A 17235-nucleotide genomic window follows, 5' to 3' on the forward strand; every position below is an offset into this window, starting at 1 on the left:
TTATTGTAGCATTAAAATCCTGCAGTAGCAGGATTTTTGCATTCTGTTGTAATACCTCGTGTTGCATTAAGCTGCAGGTTAATTTAAATTTGAAGTACATTCTCATTGTCATCATAAATCTCATTTGCTTTTTGTAAACTTCATTTGACAAACTGCTTTTTTATTTGAAGGAAGTTCTGTCCCATTTCTCCAATTCAAAACAATAAATCATGTATGTTCTAACCTCTTAAGGTATCAGCATAAATGTGAAATGACTGGAATGGTGAATTAATCTGGATTCAGTTTGATATTTCAGTTTCAGATGTCCACATTGGCGTGTGAAGTTGGAGACTTGCACTTGCTTCTGAGGGATCAAAATCGATTTTCCTCCATCAGCCAAGAGGCATGAGGAGTTGTAACAATGCCTCAGCAAGCAAGTTAAAAGCCTAATGGATACTTTGAGCAAAGTATTGTCATGTACAAGGGAGGAAAGAAAAGTTAAGTCATCTGGCAGCTAGGCATCCCTGAGTGAAGAGTATTGTTGAAGCAATCACAGGCTAATTGAAATACTGAGTATGCATGAATATAGCCCAATATGCAATGGTTTGCTTAGTTTGAAATCAAAGGTCACTGCTTTCCTGATGGTTGCAAAGCTTGGGCACATGAACAAAATCATTCATGGTTGTGATCCAGAAATATACAGTATGCCTCATAAATAAATGAAAACACTATCCCTGGATTTATTTTGGAAAAAGGGGCATTAACAGTCTAGTTCAGATAGCTACCTCTGGTGTAGAGATATCATTGTTCAAATTAGGAGTCTTACTAGCAGCTTCTCTGTTTGTCTTGACCCACTTACCGAAATAACCTTTAAGAGCAAGAGTTAATGGGAGATTTGGTACGGTGTTGAACCACTCATGCAACAGTAAGCTTTTATCAGTAATAGACTGAACTGCTACAATCACTGAACTTGTGGGAGTCTTACTTAACTAGAAAGGTAGAACTGGTTACTGAAGAACATCTGATCAAAGTTCACTTGTGATTTTTTAATTTTTTTTTCTTTTCTGTACGTAAACCCTACCAGAAAGTAGCCTTAACTTTTTCTGGAATAAATCACTGTGAATACACCAGATTTATATCAAACTGGCTATTTGACCCAATGCTGCATTACTTTGACACCTTGGAAGTATTTTTTTCATATGCTGTATGTTGTGATTAGTTTTGGAACAGCTTTTTCTGATATCATTATTCATGTCCTCTGTGATCAGTCATTAAGTTTCTCTTACCCCTCACCTCCTTAGATGCAATATCTTTCTTTGCTTCTATCTCCTTGCCAAGCAGCAATTTTCTTGACTCTGCATCAGACTTTCAGAGTCCATTTTTCCATTCCTTGAACTTGCAAAAATGTTTTAGACCTCATCTGTGTGCTCGTCGTTATCTGCTCAGGTCCCACTGGACTTTTACACAAACACATTGCTTCTTAGGTTAAAACTAGCCTACCATCTGGAACACTTCTCTAGTACCCTGTGCTTCTTCAACTCTTACCTCTTAATCCCCTGTACACCCTCCCCACCATGTCTTTTGTTGTGAGGCTTATACCACTTTTCTTTCTGTTATTAAACTTTGCCACCACATCTTTGTCTGATATTCTAAAAATGCTTTTTGCATGAACCAGGCTATACAGAATGAAAATGATCCTCTGGAATGGTGAATCCGAGGGATTATAGAAAAATGCTAAATGCAAGATGTCAGCTACTTTTCAAAGTAGTTTACAACAGAAATTTGATCCACCAGCCTGGTTTAAATTGTTCAGAAGTTCCCCTTTCTTCACTTTGGCTGGTTTATACTCAATTTTGCAAGCCAGTCTTGATGTTCCCATGCATCCTTCCAGAGGACTGCAGTCTTGCTAGATTCTTATTTTTTTTAACGAGGCTATTTTATTGTCTTGAGCCATTCAAATGAATAACATCATCATTGCTCTTTACTCATGGAAACGCGAGCTAGAATGAAGCATACTACGGGCAGGTGTTCTGTAGTTTGCTGCCACTGGCTTCGTACCTGGAATCTATGTTAGTTCTACCATGACTGTCTGACAGGTTTTGGATGTTTGGCTTGGTATGTGCTTCTTGCTGACACTGTGCACTTGCAGTATCTCTCAGTCCTGCCCTGAACTCTCCTGCTAGCCCAGCCCTGGGCTCCCCACACAGCTCTGCCAGTGCCCTCCACTCCTACCCTGTCCTGAAGCACTCCTTGCTATTTCAGTCCTGTCTTTCTTCTTAGCCCATTTTTTCCATTCCCAGGTTTGCCTGTTCTCATTGCTTCCTTCTGAATTTCTGTTAAGAAACCCAAGTCCAAAAACATGAAGTTGTGGCCTGCTCTTGAGCCATGACTATCATCTTTTGTAATGCGAGGTGATTTTTTTTTAAAAAGAGAAGACTCATTTTTTAGCATAAGATTTTCTGATCCTGTAATTCAAAGCAGAATGAGACTCCTGGTCTTCAGAGGTGAGGAGACCACTGCCGCGCTGTTATCTTCTGATAAAGGGAAGAAGTGGGGTTTTTTGGTTTTTTTTTTAATACAGGAACTGATTTAGGCAACGGGAGATAGAAGTGGAAAAGCTGTGTTTCAGGGAGTCTTTAAGCAGGTGGCAGTCTAGCAGCTGTACAGCTGCAACAGGCAACCAGGCTGACCAGCTTGCTTGCCACAAAGCTACATTGTTCTGAGCCTGCGGTAGCAGAAAGCCCATTTCATGGGAAGTGTTGTTCTGCCATAGTGATGGAGATGGAGAACTGCAGTGGTTAGTGGATTCTCTCTGTTATGTAGCAAACATACTGTCGCTGTGATAACTACGATAAAGAGGTAGTGCATTGTTTCTGCCTGGCAAGAATTCAGTGTTTGTGAAATAAATTCATGACAACAAAATATAGTTTTTGAAAATTAGTAGCATGTGTATTAGTTAACGTGGAAGGATCGCATATGAATTCTGCAAAGCAAATTGATCTAAGTGGGGCCCAGCAGTAAGTTGAAACAGAAGGTGTTTCTCCACCGTATCACTAAGAGCTTCAGGTATTTCTCTGTGGCCCTCTGATTCTTAGCAGTTGTTCTTGGCCATCTGGCATTGCTTTCTTTTAGAGATTAGGAAAGTCTGAGCTGAGGGTTAAGGAAGCTTATAGTATTTAATTGCGTGGCTAGGATGATGATTTACACTGAATTCATCCTAAGTGCATAATATGTTTTGCAAAGGGACTGGGCAACTACATATGTTAGCTGATTTAGTTTGCATTCAAGAATATTTATGTGCAAACATATGGAGATTGCAAAGTAGCCAATATAGCTCTGCAGAAGAAATAAAATACTGATTTTTGATTCTACAGATAGCAGCTTAATTGTCAAGAAAGGTAATCCCAAATATAAACATTAGGGTACATGTCTTTCTAGGGTGTATTTCTAGGGTGTATTGTTTTATTAGAGAAAAGGATTACAATAATTGTTTTCACAAAATGTATCAGAAAATCTTACTGGCTATAAAATGGAAATTCTATAAAACATAAATTTTTAGAAGAAATTTCGCTCGTGAAATGGGAATTTCATAGGGTCCTAAAAGGGAAATTTTGAAGTGACAGGAATAAGTTATTAAAACTAGAGAACTTTGCAAGTAGACGGTGGTCATGGTTAAATTTTGGGTTGTTCTATTCATTCAGCTAAGGTTAATGAGTATTTTTCTGCATTAATTATTTGTCTAATTTAATCTTATAGCAGGAGTAATTAATATTTTTTCCTGTAGATTAAAACAATATTGCGTGTTTATCAGTGAGCATAAAGACAGTAGTACAGCAGCCATGCAGGTCACTTTTTAGTAAAGTCTCAGATCAGAGTAAAAGAAAGGGAGTGTGTCCAATCTCTGGGTCTGGCTGCTGTCAGAGCTGTTGGTAGCTCTGTGAAGCAGCTAAGAATTTTAGAATGGTTTACATAAGGTAATCCATACTTATCTATACCAAACTGGAACATATACTATAATGCACTGTTTGAAGTACAAAGCTGTAATGCTTAACTGAACCTGTTGGGCAGACAGTTAAATCTTGTGAAGAGACTTTGTCCCAACACATAACTGAAAGTTAATCTCTGAGGTTTAAGAGGGGTGGACAGTTTGTCCCTGAAATGTGAACAAAATTGTTATCTACAGACAGCTTAGAACAGGAAACACATTCAGATTCTCTCTTTTTTGTTGTCTTCCCCCTGGCTGCATTATCTGATATTCCCCATTTTCTGTCACAGGGAATAATGACAGGGAGAGACAGTGAGTGACCCTGGGATGCTTGTCTCTTGACATACTAGCGGTATTTACTTCTGTCGTATTTTGACTCTAATGACATAAGTCAGCAGTGCGGTGACAGTTGCGGTACAATCCCATGAAAGTAAGACTACTCAAAAACAAACAAACAAACAAACACAAAAAACCAAGCAACCCCCCCCAAACAAACAAACAAAAAATCCAAAACAAAAAAAAAACCCACGCCAACAAAACAAGCAAGACAGTGAAATCTGGAAAAAGCTATGTTTTCAGTCACGTTACCAGGAAGAATTCAGTTTTTAGTAGGGATTCCGTAAGCTGTGAAAAGATTCCAGCTTTTAGTTTTAGTTTCCCGTCCAAATGGTATAGCACTGTTGGTGTGCCTCTGCAAACGTGCACCTCAGTGGGGGAGAGCAATTAGATAAACGTTTCAGCATGTCAGCGTTTTGGCTGGGAGGAGAAGGAAAGGTAATAGTTAGTTCAAACAGTGGGGTGTCCTAATGAATATGATGTAAATAAAGTCCATTTAAAAACCTGTACGATGACATTACAGAATAATATTCAAACGTTATTAGAGGCCTGAGACTAGTTTTAATTTAAAATAATGAGGTTTGCTTCAGAGCTGAGCTAGACTGGTTAATCCAGGTGGCGACGACCCCATAACTGGTTTTAGGGTCTAAGCTGTTTCAACTTGATAGGGAAGGCATCCGATATGGCATTTTTCACAGTGTTTCTCTCACTAACTGCTCTTTGCTAACACAATATTCTATGCAGGTTGTTTTATTTTTTTTTGTTGTGTTTTTTTTTTTTTTTTTTTTTTTGTTTTGTTTTCCTTCAGTGTGGAAGTGTTTTATTGTAGCTGTAGGTAGGTGTGAGAGCCATTTGTGTCTATTATTTTGGATAAACGATGAGTTGATTCATGACTCAAAAAACAGATTTGTTGTATACATCTGTTGTAATGTAGCCTGCTGGACATAGTTTAATCATTTGTACATGAGGAGGTTTATAGTCACTGAAAGTGAGAAGCAGAATAAGAATTTCAAATTGGAAAACAAATTACTCCCCTCCAGCCCTCCCTGCCCCCCTGTACTCCCAGGGTTAAATCTTTCTTTAAATATATGACTCAGGTTCTATTCCTCATATCCTCCAGCTGTGTGACCTTAAGCAAATTTCTTCAACCTTTTGTGTCTCAGTTCCTGTAACTTTTAAAAATAATGATGATATCAATTTTTATAAAGCGATGGTTATAATCATGGGGTACAATTATTGTTAACTTTGAATAAGCTCAATAACTGTAATGTTTCTTACTTACCTCTGGACTCTTAGACCCATGCAGAACATTTCAGTAAGCAGCTTGATTGAGCCTCTGTTAGCATGCTCCCTTTTTGTCTGTTCCTGCTACCTTCCAGGTAAGTAAGTCTGCAAGAGGCTGATCCAAAGGGGTATAGTCTTCCTCATGCAAGTAGAGGATGTAACTCCATTATCTGGCTGTCCAAGGAGGCATCTAATTTTGCTTATTTAAATGCTGCTGACACAGAACAAGGCCTGGGTGGAAAAGATGGGAGGTTGCAGTCCAATTTGTGGAAAGTAAAGTTCAGTTGATGGAGGTTTTGCTGTACATAAAGTCAGGATGTTCCTAATGGGCAGCCAAGTCGTCACAGATAATATGGTATACTATACTTAGTAGCTCCTCTATGTTTATCCTATATAATTCATAAAGCTACCCAACCTTTCAGCAACTCATGGAAACTTTGAATCAAAGGAGGAATTCTGCTGGATATCTTGGGCTTTGCTTTAAATGTCTTGAAGAAATAAATAAACCACACCTTCCAAACAAAGTAAAGGAACCTAATATGGCTGAAGATGTGTTATTAAAGAGTGAATGTTTGCCGAACTTGTTGGGGTGGTCACTTAAAACTTAATCATTTTAATATCACTTTACAGAAATGACTGCAGGCACTGAACTCAAAGCAATTTCACAGCTTTCTTGAACAAATTAGCTTTAAATCAACTCAGATCTCCATTCAGCTCAGTCCCTTACTGCTTAGGAGCAACTTACATTGCTGAATTTATTCAGCAGAAATAATTGAACTTCCAAGTGTTTGGAAATTTGTTCTTCTTTCCTCCTGCTTTTCTTGAGCTGGGCCAAAGTTCACATGGCTGTCCAAACCTTTGTTATTTAACTACTCCATCCAGTGTGGCAGGAATTGTGAATATTCTTGGGACCTGCTGCCAGTTTGAATTTTAAAAGTCATCTGCAGCTTATCTTCAATAATGTCTCTCAAAACTTGGCACCATGGCCAATAGCTTTATCACTGCTCAGGTAGTGCAGGTGGGGTTAGTATTTCCACAGGCTTACAATACATTCAGGCAATATTTGTGGTTGTTCTTAATCAAGGCATAGCCAAGTCCCTACAATCTTAGTTACCAATCTGAACCCATCTTCAAGTGCTTAGTGCCACAGTTAACATGCTGGCTCTCTTGTCTCCTCTCTCACCCAGAGCCTCTGTGCTGTCTGGGAACACAGAGCTGTTGGTTACCCCTTGCATCCCTTGGAAGGGGATGCAGGCTGAAGCACAGAATGACTAGCTTTTCTTTCTTTCTTTGCCTCGTGTTTGCTCTGTTTTTGTTGTTAAATGTAGTAAATGGGAATTAACTTCTTGGAGTCAGAAGAATTAATAACGTTTGCAAATATTGCTTCTGTTTTAGCAGGGAAGGAATTTTGTACCCGTGGATTCTTGTTGAATCTACTTGGCCCTCATTGCAAGCTGCATTTGGTACTCCTGTCTTTTTGCCTGTCTTCTGGCTCTCCTGAATAAAAACCCCTTGTGCTGTTTCTAATCAATGCACCAGGGATACATAGTTGTGAAAATACATTGAACTAGTGTCTGTTCTTCCCATATAATACTGGCAAGTCATGAGGCATCAGGGATTGAATCTGTATCTTTTTTATTTCTTTTGTGGATTTCCCCATACTTCTATTTTATGTGCATTCTGGTACAATTTTTACTGCTGTAGGTACAAATTGTAGGTCTGCAGTAGGAAATGATCACATTACTGTTGATTCTTAAAAGTGTATGACACGTATTGAGAGTTGCTACAAGGAATTAAAATCAGCAGAAACTGGTATGCTAATCATTTGTTACTTACAGAATTATTAATTTCCAACACTGTAAGGAGTTGTGACTGATAAGTATTTTCTTTCACTAAAATAAGGGGGGTTTAATGATTTTTAATTTTTTTGTGGTGAAGAAGAGTGAAGCAAGACAATCATGAGCTATGGATGAAGATAAGATTATGAACAGATGCCTATAAGCTGTAGGGGTTCATCAGCTTAACGAATTACTAGTCATTAGCAGAGATGCATTAGTTGCTTGTGTGCACGTTTCTACCATGCTGCACATGTGATGCAAAGCATGTTAACTTAAACCAAGCAGTTTACTCTGCAAATAATGTCAGTAATGGTTAACAGTGGAAGCAGTTAACTTGGAGTAATTCTGTCATACATAATCATCCCTGTATACCGCAACGTACAATCACAGAGTCTGAAATGACGTAAAAATGAAACGGAGGGAAAAGAGTTGGCACTTTACTATGCAATAAAATTTTCTCACTTAATTTGCTATCTTAGAGAACTGAAAGTTACTAGAAGGGCTACTTCTGAACCAGAGGTTTGTTCTTTTAGGCTTCTTGATTGATGTATTAAGCACACTTTTCTTTAAATGATGCTGCTGAATACTTACATTTTGTTAGTAGCTGTGTCACTGCTGAGTAGCATGGGTTCTTCACAAGACTCATTTCTTCCTTTGTATTGTCTTGGAGAGTTTCCAACCAGTTATGATCTTAAGCAGGTAAGAGAGCTGTCGGTCAATGGATTGTAATTTAGAAATGTGAACATCTCATTTTGTCTCATTTCATAGTAGTTTTAAACTAAATCCGTGGTTAAGAATCTTATTGTCTTGTACTTCTGTGCCCCCCTCCCTTTTTCCACTTCATCTAGCTATTGCTATGTTCCAAAGAGTGCCTTTTCTTCTGCATTGTTCTCTGGATGCAAAGACATGGTTAAATTAGAAAAAAATAGACTTTCTGTTCTCAGCTGCTCTTTCCTTAAAGTTTTGATTGCCCTGTCATTGCCATTTTCACTGCTTTAAGGAATTGACATTACATCTGTTGCCATAATCCCAGAGTGCCTTAGGACCACTTAATGTATTTATCCTCTTGACACCTTGTAAGTATGGGCTGTGCTTTTATCCTCCTGATACAGATGGAAAGCTGAGCCACCAAAACAAAGAGAATGTCTGCAGTGGAGCATAGGGTAGAGGGCTGAGAGTTATTGGAGACCAGAACTAGCAAGTCCACATGTAGCGCAGTTCAGCACGGGTCGGCTTGTGTTGAGTTCTGCTCGCCTGTGTGTGCATGGCATTGCCCGTGAGCTCAGAAATCCTGCCGATAACCTATCTCGAGCTTGGATGTCTTTGCAGCGGTCTTCCCTGCACTTTCATTTCCAGATTAGCTTGGGCAGAGACAGCTTAAATCTGTCTATATCCATGGTGTAGATGTGTCCTACTAAGAGACTTGTTCAAAGTTAAACTGAAATTGAATCTGGATCTCTAAAGTCCTTGGTAAGTGTCTTAAGCAACAGACCATCTGTTACGCGCCATGCCTTGTGAGGGACTCGATGCAGGCAAGCCACCTCTGAACTCCACAGGCTTGTGCAGCATGGTCCACAGGCACAAAACTCCTTTCAGATTTAAGACCCGTAGACCATCCTTTTATTTGGCTGTGCACTCCAGAGGTCTAGCATGTCACTGACTTCCAGAAGTACCTAGAAGAGTGCAAGTTTTCTCATGACACATAACTTAAATCCAAAACCTCCCCACTGCCTGCAAAGTGTCACTAAGAAAACTGAAGTTCTCTTCGTGAGATTGGCTTTGTGTCTTATGGGATGTACTTTAAAATGCAGATAGCTAGTGTTATCTTTGATCCTGTTTTGTTATTTTTGTGTTTGTTTAAATTTTTTTAGGTGTTATCTACTCTGCTTGTAGAAGTGGCCTGTGGAGGTGGCTATGATGTATGACCTTGGTGTGATAGAGCTATCTGTTACTTTGGCAGGTTGGAATCCCATTTTCTTGGGAATTTAACTCTTTCTTTCTGCCTGTAAGTAGAAATGGAAGCTGGCACTGTTGTTGGATTTTCTCCTTCTTTTGTTTCTTTGCCTGTTCTTCCATTTACAACTTAATTGGAATAAATCATTCTTGTGCTTTGTGATTTATTACATGTTAGTGGTAAGGATTCTATCATTCTGCTGTGAGCATTTAAATTGATGATCCAAATAAACTGTAGTGGATTTACAAGTTAAGACAGTTAAGACTACTATGTTTGTCTTCTAGTGGTTTGATTTACCTCTCATTCATGAGGCTCAGATGTAAAACTGGATATATTGGATCAGACCAAAAGTTTGCATATCCTGTCTTTGAAAGTAGACGGTAAAGAATGCTTAATAGACACTAAAGGAGTTGAAAAAATCCATGGAACTCCTTTGAGTCATTTATCCTATGGCCTTCCTAAATTCTCTGGCGGTAAGTTCACTTGTTTATGTATTCTGTGAAAGAGCATTTCCTTTTAAGCTTACTGCTTGATAATTTCAATAGCTTTAGACTAGGTGATTGTGCCCCTGTACTCGGCACTGGTGAGGCCGCACCTTGAATACTGTGTTCAGTTTTGGGCCCCTCACTACAAGAAGGACATTGAGGTGCTGGAGCGTGTCCAGAGAAGGGCAGCGAAGCTGGTGAAGGGTCCGGAGCACAAGTCTTATGAGGAGCGGCTGAGGGAACTGGGGTTGTTTAGCCTGGAGAAGAGGAGGCTGAGGGGAGACCTCATCGCGCTCTACAACTACCTGAAAGGAGGTTGTAGTGAGGTGGGTGTTGGTCTCTTCTCCCAAGTAACTAGCAATAGGACGAGAGGAAATGGCCTCAAGTTGTGTCAAGGGAGGTTTAGATTGGACATTAGGAGAAATTTCTTTATTGAAAGAGTGGTCAGGCCTTGGAACAGGCTGCCCAGGGCAGTGGTTGAGTCACCAACCCTGGAAGTATTTAAAAGACGTGTAGATGAGGCGCTTAGGGACATGGTTTAGTGGGCATGGTAGTGTTGGGCTCGATGGTTGGACTCGATGATCTTAAGAGGTCTTTTCCAACCTTAATGATTCTATGATTTAATTAATTCAATTTGTTCTCAGCTTTTCTTATAGCTGCACCAGAATTTTCCCTGAAGCAACTTGTGCCCATTGTTTGCCTTGGTGGCACTCTGCTGGATGGTCTCCGATTTCTTGAGCTGGAACGACCAAACCTGGACACAGTAGTCCAAGTGTGGTTTCAGAAGTGCTGAGTAGAGTGGAATAATCACATCCCTTGATCTGCTGGATATAATCTTGCCAATGCAGCCTGGGGCAGGATTTAAATGCTTATACTAATGTTTTTGCTGCCCTGGTGTACTGTGGTGTAGCTTTTAATGTCAAGTTTAGAGCAGCAGCATGCACAGCACTCCGTATGGAGTTCAGTGAGATGAAGAAGCTTTATTGTGAGGACAGAAATGTGTTTTCCTCACTTTTGAGCATTTACACTCATAATACATTGCTGCAATTAAACACTTTCATCCTTTTATTGTTTTTCCCTCCGAGAGTGCATCTGACTGCCTTCCCTTGTAGCCTCTCCTGAAGTACACTCCAGCTAAAACACTTCTGCTTCTCTGAGCCATTCAGCAGTTTTTGTAGCCCTTCCTGCAGCTGTGTCACTGTAAGTCATACTTAGTTTTAAACCCCATCCAGCTTGAATGTAAGTTGGCGCAAGTGCTGACAAGAACAAAAACATTGATCTTATCACTCCCCCATCCAAGCAGCTGCAGTGTATGATTGTGTTCTCTAGTACAATATATTGATTTTATGCATTGCTATATGTGTTACACTGCTTCACAGTATTTATCAGAACTGCTGACTGCTTTTTTGCTTCCAGAGTACTTTTATTTCTGGTCTGATCAGGGCTCCTGCAGTCCAGCTCGTGCTTGTTTTCTCTGTTATGTTTAGTCTCATTAACAAGGTGTGTATCTTAGAATCATGAGATTTTAGGACTTCATGATTTTTACCAGGACTGGGGGTGAGGTGGGTTAATGGTTGTGGGGTTTTCTTTTTTTTTTTTTTAAAAAACTAAAAAACTAATTTTTTGTGTGTATTCTCATGCATGGCATTTTTTAAAATGATACTTTATGGTTTAGACTTACATTGGGGGGGTTGGGGAACAGCTAAACCTTGAAAACAATGTGTCTGTATGAAAAATAGTCTGTAGGAATAGAAGTAGGGGTTTTTTCAAAATGTTTTATTGAAGTGCAGACTGCATGACAACTCTGTGTGTTTCCCAACAGTGTATCTGTTCTGACATGTGTCCTAGTTTTAATCCTTTTTCAAGTTCCTGAATGTGTTTTCTTCAGAGGGCTATATTAGAGCCCAAACAGTATTTCTTTCAGGATACTTCATCTCGCTTGTCCTCACAGAAGTAGCTGGGATCAAGCATGTTTCCACAACACAGGGAGTTCTGGATCATCCAGGAATGCAGGTTTCTCACTTAAAAGCTTCTGCCACTGTGTGTGAGCAGTAATAAATGGTTGACACAAGCCTCTGGGCACAACTTTAAATGGGTGAACTGTTCCCTATTTCTGCAGTCTCGGGGATTTTTTTCCCCACTGGTTGGATGCTATGTTATGAGCCTGACCCAATCCTTAGTGACAGCTTGTCGGACTGATTAATGTAGACTCCGGAGAATAGCTCTTTGCTGTCTGATTGATTCATTTTCCCAATAGAATTCACATTCCTGTAGTGTGAATAATAAACAAGTGGTTTAATGTGTTCCCCCCAACCTATTCCAAGTGGCATATCCTGATTGGAGCAGGGCATGCTTTTGGAAAGCTTAAATACTTGCTGTATGTTACATGCTGAAGATCCACTGCATTATATACTTCTCCCATAAATCCAAATTAGAAAATTAAGGATTAATTTTCTTCTCTGCCATACAATTATCAGAAATTTCACTGCTATTTAAATTGGTTATTTTTCTGGTTCTTAACCACTGTTTTTTTTTTTCTCTCTGTGCTTCCCACCCTGGAATGTGTTTCTCAAGAAACTATTATTTCTTTGCAGCATTCCCTATTTTTTATCTTAAAGGTGACATACAAAATCTGGGAAAAGATTTGTTGTTCTTCGAGGCTATCCTTATCTCCTGTGTCCCTGATGTTGGTATATTTTGGTGGTGTCCCACCTTGTTTTGTGGTTCTGTGTATAACTCTTCCGTAGATATTGGCTGTCCCAGTTCCTGCATCTTGGGGCACTCTCAGGAGCGCAAAAGAACAGATAGCACTATGGCACAACAGGAAGATAGGGAAGTGGAGCCAGCACAACGGAAAGGAGAAAGAATTTCTTGTTTGGATCTGGATGGTTTCTGTTTCCTTATTATTCAAGAACTCTTACAACCCCAATTAGGAGATCCTGATTCTGGATCTACAAGAGTTCTGCAACAAACACATTGAAGAAGGATGTGCATAAAATTAATATAAAAGGAGGAAAACAACACTATTGTAATTCTATATGGTCTCTTACTTGTGGGAACATATACATAGAAGTATTTTTGTCTTTTAAAGCTTTACTGTGTGCATCATAAAGAAATATGAAAGAAAATGGGGAAGATAAAAGCCTCCTTAATTTCTTCCCCTCCGTCCCCCATAGTCTCTTCCTCCTCCTTTATTTTGTCAGAATCTATAGCACACAATTTGTTGCTGCCCGAAGTTTAGCCGTACACCTACCTATCTGTTCTCCACGCTCAGCCTTGCTGGTCCGAATGTCGTACCTGCCCTTTTGTGATTGAAAATTTGAGTAACTGAGTGGGGGAAGCAAAGATCCTGATGAGGTTATGATCAGGTTTCTGAGGAATAACAGCTGCTGGCTTATTTGCTTACTTTCCCAGCCTCCATCAGAGAAAGCTGAGAGGGTTCATTTGCACTTGTGTGGGGCACCGCTTTTATAAATCCGATAGCACTGTGCCTGCATGCACACAGTTCTCTGACGTGACTTCAGATTTTTGAGTGGATAATCGGTAGATTTTTTTTCTGTTTTCTGTTGAAGGAAGCTCAGCACCTTCTAAAGAACCTTCTTTCTGTCCTCAACTTACTGGTAAAAGGTTCTAGAAGCTGTAATTAACAATACCGCTTTAATGATGGTCTCTGGCATAATTTTTTTGCTCCATTGCAGCCTGGGGGAGGGAGGGAGGCTTCTTCCTTCATTGTTTCTGCTCTGAGGTATCTGTTCTTCCAAGACTGCAACCTGATGTGACATTCATTTCAGCAGTGGCTCTTTTTGCTGCAGTATCAGTGCAGATTTATGTCTGGTCATTGATGCAATGTATTTTCTGGGTAGTCAGCTCAAGGTTATCTGTGTTACAGGATGTGTGGTGGGCAGGTTTAGCAAAGAAAGCGTTCAAACCCAATCGCACAAAGAGGAAAAACAGGCTTATTGAATTATGGCTGCTTAGGATTATATGACTATATAGACTTAAGATCTGTCTTAGGGCTGGAATGAGCACAGCAGTGCTGAAACAAAAGGCAGTGTACAGAATCAGGAACATATGCTTGAAAGGAAAAACCCTGAGAGCACAGAGCTTGCCACAGAGACATGACAATGTCATCAGTGTGCTGGATGGACCCTGAATTATTTTTCCTCTGAAAGATTAGGTAGTGTTTGTAGTGCTTGTTTTGCTTAAGTTAGGTGTCCCATTATTTTAATCTAGAAATGGTTAAGAAACACAGATAGAGAGCATGACATTACACATGATCGAGCTTGAGATTGTTCTAATGATAAGGCCTAGCTCAGCTCTTTGAGATTGAGCAGAGGTAGCCTTTTGCCTAGCACTTCAGGAAGAAGGAGCAGGAAGAGGATACAAATATTTTTGGTTCTCCAAGGTGAGACAGTGGGCATTGGAGAAAGACTTGAGTACTCTTTGGCATGAATATGCCTAACTGAAATTGTTTTTGAGTACTTGACAATAGTTGAGTCCGTTAAAATATGCCTTTTTCATAGACTGCATTGTTTTCAGTAAAGTTGTTATTTTATAACACTTGTGCAAGTACTTGGAAAGTCAAGCCTTGTACTCTATCTGAGAGCTATTTTTAGAAAATGATACCTGAGCCATCAATTGCAAAAAACGCCAACGAAACAGACAACCAAAAAACCCACTAAACTAACAACTTAAAGGAAGTCCTGAACTCGAACATGCATAATCAAAAGTAGGATTTTTGAAAGCTTTCATCTGGGCTTTGCTGCTGCTGAAGTCAGCTCTCTGCAAGAAGGATGGGTTGATGGCCGGTTTTCAAACTCCTGAATGCCTGGTACCCTATTCAGTGACTGGCCAGATGCTGGTGCCTGAGGGTTTGTTAAGCTTGCTCTCAACAGCTTGTGACAGAGTTCTTTGTGTCTTGAAAACTCCGTTGTCTTTCCAGCTCCATGGACAGGAGTCATCTTGCCTTAATTAGCTATCTATGCTAAGGGATGTCTGCGATGGAGAGCTATGCTACGGATGCTGTATCTGAGAGATTCCCCAAAAGCTCTCTTCGTAGTTGACAGAGAGGCTATGGTTAAACTTGTTCTAGCGTAGATGCTTCCGATCAGACAGGTAACGTGATTACAAGAGCTTCTACATTGTTACTTTGTAGATGGCTAAAGCAAAGTGAGTTGGATCTTGGCTTGAATATTCAGTTTAGCATCGCTGTGTCTGAGTGATTAATGACAAGGATGTTTCCGTTTGCAGACTCCCAGGGCACATGGGCTTGTTCTAGCTTTTTTTGCTGTATTTTTTGTTGTTATTGTTGTTTTTCTTTTCTATGAATAGTGTTGTCTGACATTTAGTGGGAGACTTAATTTAAAATGTCTTTGGCATTAAGCAAAAACTGTCACCTTGATTTAGTTCCTGCTAAGACACATGACTCCAAGTTATCTCTGTTTAAGCTATTAATTAGGAAGAGACTTTTAAAAGTTGTTTTCAGAGCCTAGTCATTCAAGTATAGCAATAGGGATAGAAAATACATTTCAGCTGACAAATGACATGAGCTTTTATTTAACAGTTCTTATTCAAAGGTACTGAATTGGGAAGACCTGCTTAAATGAATCCATTCTTCCATCTTCAGAATAGTGTGGTTTTGTAAAAGAGATTCCTGCTCATACTGGACTGATATGCCCATGTGATCCCATGGCAAAAGCATAAAGAGTTCCATTTATTTGTGACTTTATGGGGACTTTCCACAGTGAGTGCAAGCTAACAGCACAGGGAACACTTGCCATAGCTACCACTGAACTGTAGCCTTGAGGCAATTTCTTTGCAGAGGTTTCCTTTAATAGATTTGCTCACAAAAAGATGCCTGGTGATGATGCCTTCCAAATAGATTGGGGATACACTGGCAGAGGGAAGCATGAGAGTGTCTTACATTGCAGTTATCTGTGTTGTAGATGAAGGACCTTGTAGTTTTTTCATTTCCTAAGCAAAAAATGGGGTCAAAAATGAGAAGAGCCCAAGGACCTGGGAGATACCGAGTTTGCTTAGTGGTTATGTGCAAGTTGCTTTCTACTGTTGCCTTTCATGAGCATAAATGAAATAAATAAATAAATAAAGTCAAGACTCAAGAGAAGACTAATATTTTCCCTGTCCTAACCCTCCTGAAAGGAAAACTAACAAAAAATCCAAGATGAAGATAGGGACAAGGAGCGTTAAGAGACCTTTCTTCAAATTTCAAAGCCCTTTATTAAGGATTACAAGGTAGGCACCTGAGATACAGAGGGTTTGACTGTCTTAACCAGGGTCATGCAGGAGGACATGGCAGACCTGAAAGTAGCACTGTGTGCTTCTCTTCCATTCTACTTAGGTCCCCTGTCTGCTACAGATCATCTCTCTGCTTTTTTCCCCTTTTATTTTTTGCTGTAGTTGTTACAACCTCTGGAGTAGCAAGCAGATGAGATGACATTTTATTAGCTATGTTGCTTGTGGTCTGAGAGCTGTATAAAAGTGACACTTAATGCAGCCATTTGTATCTTATTGGTGTCCAGCTCTTCCAACCCTATGAGACTTGAATTAAACTTCTCTGCAGCAGAATGCCAGAGGGTACATACCTCCAACTCAGGAGATCTCTGGGGAAGGGGCTTTCTGTAAGTAATTCGGGAGTGTGAGGTGACAACAACTTCTTATAGGTCCCTTTGCTTTGTTGCTGCATGAGACTAACCTGGGTATGTAGTCGGATAGGGCTTACCCATGAGTGTCATCTGCACTCAGAGCATTCAAGCCATACATGGCTCAAATGCTATAAGTTGGCCACCTGAAGAACAGAACTTGCCTGCGAAAGCATTGCTATTAGTGAAAGTGTGACAGACGAAAATAGCTCAGCTTGGCTATTAACTTTGGTGACTGAGGTAACTTGGAGACCTTTTCACTTCTCGTCGTTTTAGTGCTTATCCAGCCCAGCAGCAGTTCTGCATGTTTCACAGAAATAGCGGCTTTGTTGAGTCAATGAGACCCTGCATAGTAGAACTGCACCGACTTCTTGAAGAACAGAACTTGCCTGCGAAAGCATTGCTATTAGTGAAAGTGTGACAGACGAAAATAGCTCAGCTTGTCTCTAAAACCCAAGGCTGATATTTCAGGGTTCAGAGTCAGCAAAAAAAAGAAACCCCACAAAACTGTATTTGATAACTACAAACCAAACGTGACTGATGCAAAAAAATTGTGATGTAATGTAACACTGGACCTCCCTACTGCTTTCTGACATTGCCTTTTGGAAGAGAGCCATGGTCAGTGCAAAACACTGGGGAATATGAGTGGTTTAAATTTTTGATGCTCAGGACAGAAAATCTATTTGCTTGAAATGGAAAATAGAGCTCCCTGTGA

General features: G+C 39.9%; 1 protein-coding gene across 3 annotated transcripts in view; it reads left to right on the plus strand.

The window, feature by feature from the left end:
* TSPAN9 (tetraspanin 9) overlaps positions 1-17235 on the plus strand; it is a 193014-nt gene that overhangs the window by 85048 nt on the left and 90731 nt on the right. The gene's annotated exons all lie outside the window — the stretch shown is intronic.

This window comes from Calonectris borealis, chromosome 1 (genome assembly GCF_964195595.1).
Source record: "Calonectris borealis chromosome 1, bCalBor7.hap1.2, whole genome shotgun sequence".
Lineage (NCBI taxonomy): Eukaryota > Metazoa > Chordata > Aves > Procellariiformes > Procellariidae > Calonectris > Calonectris borealis.